At 28.4% G+C, this 7,518-nt stretch overlaps 1 protein-coding gene across 6 annotated transcripts in view; it reads right to left on the reverse strand.

Annotated features, from left to right (window-relative positions):
* Nucleotides 1-6,786, reverse strand: part of LOC111032710 (small conductance calcium-activated potassium channel protein 2) — a 261,206-nt gene extending 254,420 nt beyond the window's left edge. For 4 of the 6 annotated variants that reach the window (XM_022313148.1, XM_022313152.1, XM_022313147.1 and 1 more), the window contains exon 1: nt 6,482-6,785. The gene's annotated coding sequence lies outside the window, so the exon portion shown is untranslated. Of the gene's footprint in view, nt 1-6,481 lie in introns of all 6 variants that reach the window. The other 2 variants (XM_022313151.1, XM_022313150.1) reach the window with 1 other exon arrangement.
* Nucleotides 6,787-7,518: the final 732 nt, after the last annotated feature.

Consider the following 7,518-nt stretch of genomic DNA (forward strand, 5'->3'; position numbering starts at 1 on the left):
ATATGCTATTTCGCATACGGAATCAAAGAAATAAGCAAAAGTGATCACGGTGCTCAATTTCTATAAATCGAATAATATCATTCCGTCCAGTTAAGTGTAAATCCTTAATGAAACTTTTACTTAATTTACTAAAAGCGCATAATATATATATACATACTATACACAAGATTGGTTTCGTGAATTCGTGATAAACGTGATTAGAAAAGCTTTGCAAGAAAAGAAGTACTATTTCGGGGTGTTTCATGAAATGCCGTTAGTGACATAGTCTGGTATACTCGTTTGAGATATCGCATAAATAAATGTGTAAACAACTGCCACGCACCTGGTGTCTACTTCTAGAATTATACCTAATCGACCTTGAATTCCGAGTCAAACACCAATAAAATGTAATATTTGACAAACCGAATGGGAAGATACATCAGCTACAGTACATACCGAAGAGAAGCATTTAGGGTATCCTAATCCTATACACCAAATTATTTTCATAATTATTATTTTTTTTTTTTTGCTGACAAGACTATTTAGTAAGAAGCAGCTAACTATAACTGATAACAAGTATAAGATATAAATCAATGTATAATATGTATGACTAAATGAAATGTAGGAAAATTAAGATCAAAGGTCATAAATCTGCACTCGTTAAGTATATTAACGTAATGCAAAACTTGAAAACATCCAAATTTATTGTAAAGAAACAGTATAAATCTCCACAGCAAGGTTCTGAAAATTACTTAGTAACGATCATTGACTGTCGTACAAATAGGAAAAACCGCGTCCGTCAAAAAAAAAAAAAAACAATTTATATTTAAGAAATGTAAAGGATATTGCTGGACCACACTCGAAATTAACATATTAAATCAAACAACTTCTACATTATGTAGCTATCGTAAAAACAATTTTAACGTATGGCAAATTACTGTGCCAGTAAGCATAACATTTATGTACATAAGTATATGAGTAGGTATATTTATAAATATCACTCGCGTTTAAACTATTTATTTAACTACTTTATTTTAAATATTCATTACCTGAAGCTCTAAACAGTTAAATTGCTTATTGGCACGTAATATAAGTATATTAGTATCATAATTGCCATATTGTATAATAACATAATACTATAAATTATTGTATTACAGTATAATATTATTTTTATTTTTAGAAATATCAAACATGCTGTTTATTTTTGAGCAAATTTAGTACAATTATAGTAAGTAGTAATCATCAATTAATAACAGCAGACAATTGTGCATAATTTACTTTAATTTTCAAACACAAAAGGTTAAATTTTTCATTAAAATTAATATAGTTTTGTGGCTTATAAATAACTAAGTATTTTATTACTTGGCTCGATTTTAAGCGAAATAATGCACTGAGTAATATAAAAAAAACTAACAAAAACTACAATTATTTTACTAGATGTATAATAATATGTATATTATTCATGTCAACTAAACAATGTTCATACTTTCTGACAGACAATAAAAAATAAAAACGAAACTTTTAATTTTTATATAAAATACTCATATTATATGTTTACATGTTTAACTATGGCCACATATATATCTCTTTAATTTAATTTTATTCAAAAATTAGTTTGAAAAAATATAAAATATGTTTTATATATCTGTAATCAAATTTAGTACATTTAGAGATACATCTTTTATTAACATTTAATTATACAAATTATATTTATAATTCTGACTTATAATTAAATCATCAATAAATGCAATTATTGGAGTGAAGTCTCTTGGAATGACTCTCATCAGTAGGCTTTTATGTATTGAAAAAATGTCATCTTATACAATATTACGTGATAAATAATAATTATATATAAACTACGTCAGTTGCACTTGAGTCGTCTATGTGATAATGTATTTTCTTTCTTCGTTGTGTATTGTTTAGAGGAATTTCGAATAGGAGATGAGAATAGATCGAACATACTATATATAGTTTTCCACAGAATCGTATTGAAAATATAGAGAGAATTCTTATAGTGTGACTCTAATGTCGTAGAACGAAGTGCCTACACATAGTTATTTTGTGACACACAAAGATGTTTGGCAATGATCCGTAAATAAACATACCGATTGGAAATATTGAATGATTATTGAATGAATATTTGACAGCTTGGCAAAATCCCAAAAAGTATATACACTGTAGGTAAAATTATACGAAAAGCCACGTACTGGTTTTATACAGGAGTAATCATCAAAAATGTATGTTAGTAATGTAGAGAATTATAAGAACAAGTATTAGCTGGTATCAAATTCTTCTTTTTTTGCAAGATCCTACGGTATTGTCATACTGAGATACGTAAATTACCAATTTTTCAGAATTGAGGGTAAATATAATGAGAATATAGTTTGTTTAGTTTTATTTAAAATTAGTAAGCATCAAATACACAAGAACAACTATTGTGATTCCTATTTAACTTTTAAACTGTAGAATCTCATCTTTTATTTTAAGACTGGGATTGGTGTTGAGGCATTTTTACTAAATACTGAATACTGACTCTGCTTAACCGTTTGATAATGTACATTAATGTATGATATATCCCTGATAAATGGCCTGCAATACCGACATAAAAATTGATAATTTTAATTAATTTAAAATTTATATCATTTTTTTAATATGCCTGTCATATTAATACGTGCCTGACAACAGTAAGTACTAGATATTTAAACACTTTTCTAAGTACCTGTATTATAATCAGGAAGGAAAATTTTATAGCAGTGATTAACTAGTCATATCAAAGTAATTCAAATCTATTGAATTCGAATATATATCTTCCAATATAATTGTTCTTTAAGTTATATGATTTGAGGTTTTGAATAAACGGACTTATGGATTTGGAGAATACAATTAACAATGATAAACTATTTAAAGAATTAATTTAAATAGTTGTTTAAAACGATTATCAATTATTTGATAGAAGGAACAAGATTAAAAACAATAAGCACCTACCTACAAAATGTGAGAATAAAATATATAATAATGGGCCTTGGCATGGCGCTGTTGCTTCAATCAGTTGCATGATTGAGAGTACGCACCGTTTTCTGATTCTAGTTCCAGGATGGGTGACCACCCAAGTTTTAAGTAGTATAAACCTTGTAACACATACACGAGTTGCCAAACCAACCACCCTAACCTCACAAGAAACAGTAACCCCTACATAGCTAATGATCTTAGTTTTCGGGCTCAAAACCAATAAAAAAAAATATAATCATATTATAGTTATATAGTATATAGGCATACACATCAAAATTTAAGACAACGGGTCGATTTTCATAGTTTAATATTTTTAAGTCACTGTTAATTAATTATATATTTTATTTTATAACATAATTATTAAATATTTAAATGTATATTATAATTTTATATAACTATAATATGAACATGTTTTCAAATACCATACGAAAATGTATGAAATCAAATTAAAGTTACATGGTATTTAACGATATTGATATTTGACAGTAAGATAACTAATTTATAAATATCTTAAGCTCCTAGAATTTGCAAAATTAAAATAATTGATTTTGATGAGATTTAAGTCTGTAGAACGTAGATAATTAGAAATAACAGTTTAAAACGATTTTCATCTTACCCTGATATTTTAATAAATTAATAATTTTAATTTTAATTTGTAGCTTGATTATTTTATATCAAACTGCGTATTTATCATTCTTAATTTAAATTTTACAATATTTTAAGAATTTAAATTAGTTCATTACAATTTATAATATTTTATGTAGAGTTTATTTTTTTATTAAGTACTTTATAACAAACTTTACAAATTTGAATTATGATTTGTTACGTAAATACCTACTCGTTAGTTAGCTATTTTTCTATTCTACTAAATTAAACACTCTTAATAGTCAAGTTGTTAGAATTTAAGGTAAAATGTGTATTATTATTAAAACATCAATTCAATTATTTTAACTAAACGTGCGTATTTCTTTATATATAGTATGAATAAATTAATAATTATTATGTTAATATAAAATTATAATAGTAAAATAAAATTGAATGTTATTAGATGATTTATTAAGTAAATCGAGATAATAAGATTTGTTTACTATAATTGAAAAATATTTGTTTTTAGTGTTTTTACATTTAACATTTTGATTTTAATTTATATCTTCTTAAGAAAATCATGTTTTTATTGAGTGGCTTATGTAAAATAGATGAAAAATATTTATCTAAACTATTTTATGGATTAAATTCAATGACAGAGGAGCCACAACGATTGTGAATTTTTATTTATCTTGCTATATAACAATATAATTTTATAATACGTTACTCATATTATTATCTGTCATGGACTTGTATTATGATATCTTATGTATGTGGCTCTTTTTTTAACAATTTTGGTATTTTCATTCATTTATTTTCTATTTTGAAGACTGTATTGTAAATACGAGGTAACTTATCTGCATCGACAAAGGTTTACAGCAGTGTACAGTTAATTAATAATTTTTAATTTCAAAATGCAACTTAATGAATTTAATATTAACTTTTCTTATTTCAAACAAATTTAATAATATATCATGTTTGAAATTTATTTAGTACGTACTACTACTAGTAAATAAAGACATTCATTCATGTTATAATCATTATTTATTAATTTTTACTGTTATGATAATTGACATATTTTAATTATTAATATTGCTTACAACAATAATCTAGGGATTTCTAATCGTTTTAAATAAAACGACAATATCGTTGACAACATGTAAAGTTGAACTACTTTAATAATAAAATATAAAAATGTATACATTATTAAATTTTCACACAATTTAATTAATTCTCTAGTGTCATAAAAATTAATATGATTTCATTCTTACATATTAATAAATTTAATCTAGTGAAATATATTATAAAATACGCTTTTTATTGTGTCTAGTTCAGTGATCTGCATGGGTGTTGAGTTTCATTATTATTTAATTAAAATGTCTCAGAAACTGAAATCGTATATAAAATCTAATAAATATTACATTATATCAAGGGGTTATTTTTCCATTTAATTTTTGACATAAATATCTAGAAAGACTTTACCATTATGATAACTTGACGGTTCTTTTATATTTTATTGCTCATATACGAACTTTATTATATTATACTTCAATCGCTTTGAAATACTAGCTTATGTTAAAATAAATATTTGTATGCTAATTATGATTTCATGGAATAACGTGGACAATTTAAGTTTTAAATGCTCGACAACAAGTAACTAAATCTAGGTATATATTTACAAGATTAGAACAAGTAGGTATCTATGCGTGTCAAAAGTAAACTGTAAGAAAAATTCCAATTTAAAGCCATCCATTTCATATACTATATAGATTACTTGTGAAAAAAACAGTATTTAAATAATTATATTGATTAGTTGTATGTTGGAGATGATTAGGGGGTCCCCAACTTCATGGAACACACCGATGCAGCTATGCATCTAAATATCATGAGTCTAAATTATATTTTATTTTGGAGTACTACCTAGTAGTATTTACAATAAATTAAATGCAATATTCCAATAAGTATATGCGTGGTAATATGTAAAAAGTGTTGTCGGCTCATCGTTGGCAAAGATCGACAAAAATCAGTTTTACCAGGATCGAATGTTTTTTACAATATGCTTGAAACGAAATGTATGACACATCCGTTATTATACAAGTAGGTATTTATTGATTTGTTAAGTTCACTCCTTAAGGTACCTTTTTTTTATCAGTGTGGATGTGTGACACAGTGGAGTGGTTGGCAGGCCTATATTAAGGAATTTTCTAGAAGTAGCATAAACTATATTCGCAATCACTGTTATAATTTATAAACATTAAAATAATAAAAAGGGAACTAACAAATTAAAACACTATAAAAAATTATATAATTTGTGAAATATAATTCTTCGATGTTGTGACGTGGTCCATAAAGTATTAAAGAAGGACGCGAATCAAACAAACCCCCAAAATACGTACCTACTCCGAAACAACAATGATATTATTTAGAACCACTTAGAAACACACTAGAACCAATTTTTTATGGGTAAGCCATTTATAAAAGAATCGCGGAGGTACCGTATAAAAGGCCCAATATCGTAATGATGGCAGACAAAAGGATAAATATTGAGTTAGAGTCGGTTTCGAGTTCAAAAGTCTCGGCGAAAGGGTAGCATATATCTGGATACTAATAATAATATCTCGATATGGTACAGGTATCAAAACTTTCGTGCTACGAGGATAAGGGAGAAAGGCAATGGGAAATCGAATTTGGTCGATTTAAACAATAATTAAACTTATGTATATATTTTGAAACTAGAGAGTATGTATACGATAACATGTTCGCTTGAGGATTCGGCTAGATGAAAAAGTCGACACACCTGTTGAGTGGACTCGATTTGAAAATAGTAAGGGTATAATTTCCGGGCTTTAATAAGTGATAGTAAGACTATGTGTATCGGAAATATTATATTCCGCAACCCATCACTCACCTTATCGTTGTGTGTCTTCACGATGAAGTAATACTCAGCGTTATCACGACGGTGGCACGTGAAACAGTGTGAGAAAATATTGAACCAATTTTTAATGAAAATAGCGTAAAAAAAAAACACCCGAACAATGACGGTCGTGAGGTCTGCCCGCGCGTTTGTCCAGTTGTTCGACCGTTTCCGGAAACGTTTAGAATTTTCGGGTTTTTCGCAGTCCCAATGGGGTGGGTGGTCCGCGTGTGCGTGCGATATTTTTTCCCGCGAAACCGACGCGGCGTGACGACGCCAACACCCGAACTACTGACGGCAACGTTCGGTGGCCGACACGCGGGTTTCGGCGGCGGCGGCGAACGACCGTAGAGAAACAGCGTGTGAGTGGGCGAGAGAGAGCGAGTGAGAGAGTATGCTCGCGCGCGCGCCCATGCCGCCGACCACCGACATGGCATGAATCGCCAGCAGACGCGCCGAACGCGGTCGTGGCATACGGTCGTCGAAATCACTGGTCGAAAACGTACCTATAATAATCTATGATATTATAATGATTATTAATATTCTTCGTGAGTTTTTTACGTTGAGAGTCAAAACGGTAACGTAACCCATTTCATTAGCGGATAGGTATATACCTACGACAGATCGGCTTGACGGTGTGTTCTGATATAAACCCAAATACTCGTAATACGTATGCGGGAAGTCGGATTAAAATAATATTGTATCATATCTTATTCCATTTTGGATCAAAATAAAATTGCATAATTATGAAGGACATTGAGAATAATTTTATTTTTTTTGAATTTGGATGATTTTAACAAAATATTTTGAAAATATTGATATTAACTCCCTTGGAGCAATTTATTGGAAGCAATAAGGTTCTTTATAGTATAAATATGATATTAGAAATTAGTCACAGATTTTATTGTCTCGAACTCGAATACATCAGTACATCTAGAGGGCTGGGTATTAATTAAGTACCATTAAGTACGTACAAAATTGGCGACAAAAAAATTAACCTTAATAAATAAGTTTTTAATTTTAAATATTTT

This window comes from Myzus persicae, unplaced genomic scaffold (genome assembly GCF_001856785.1).
Source record: "Myzus persicae strain clone G006 unplaced genomic scaffold, MPER_G0061.0, whole genome shotgun sequence".
Lineage (NCBI taxonomy): Eukaryota > Metazoa > Arthropoda > Insecta > Hemiptera > Aphididae > Myzus > Myzus persicae.